Consider the following 834-nt stretch of genomic DNA (forward strand, 5'->3'; position numbering starts at 1 on the left):
AAATCGATATGTGTATGTATTTACATCAATATGTTTTCAAAAATAAAATCGAATTTGCTAATATTAAGTGATAATATTAGGATTAGTGTGAACAACTAGTTTACATGTTACTAACAGTGCCTTGGTTAAAGAGCCTGTTGCTGTTTATTTATAGCTTTGAATTCTTTCAAACCAATATTATCTTCTTAAACTTGTATGGTAGTCAGGAGGATCACTTTCTAATGTTTATTGATACATTTAGAGGGAGGGGATCTAAAGTAATGCTTTAAAATTCAGATTGGATTCATTTCTACCATTTTCTTAAATTCATGGTAGTTTCAGTAATCCCCTGGTAACTGAGGACACAAGTTATCTAAATGACTAATGTCGTCTTTATGGCTTTCAGAAAGGACAGGAGACCGATATGATGATGATGATGATGATGATGATGATGATGATGATGATGATGATGATGATGATGATGATGATGATGATGATGATGATGATGATGATGTTAAATGTGTTGCTTTAGGAACTTCCATTGCAAATACATGGAATTCAATAAACATAGAAGAGCATATCATGCAGTTTGTCGGTGCCTTTTCCTCCGTGTTGTCCTGGTTTGCTGTGCTGCCTCCTAGTCGCCACCATGGTTTGCTGTGCTGCCTGGGGATGCTCAAATCTCTCAGAGAAAGGAGTACGAATGTACGGCTTCCCCACTGACACAGAGCGGAGGAAAAATTGGCTGGCTCAAGTCAGCAGGAGCAATTTCACGACCAACAGCAACAAAATATGTGATTTATATACAAACACTGCATTTGCACTTTTTCACAAAACGAAAACCACACCATTGGG

This window comes from Pseudochaenichthys georgianus, chromosome 9, assembly GCF_902827115.2.
Source record: "Pseudochaenichthys georgianus chromosome 9, fPseGeo1.2, whole genome shotgun sequence".
Taxonomy (NCBI): Eukaryota; Metazoa; Chordata; class Actinopteri; order Perciformes; family Channichthyidae; genus Pseudochaenichthys; species Pseudochaenichthys georgianus.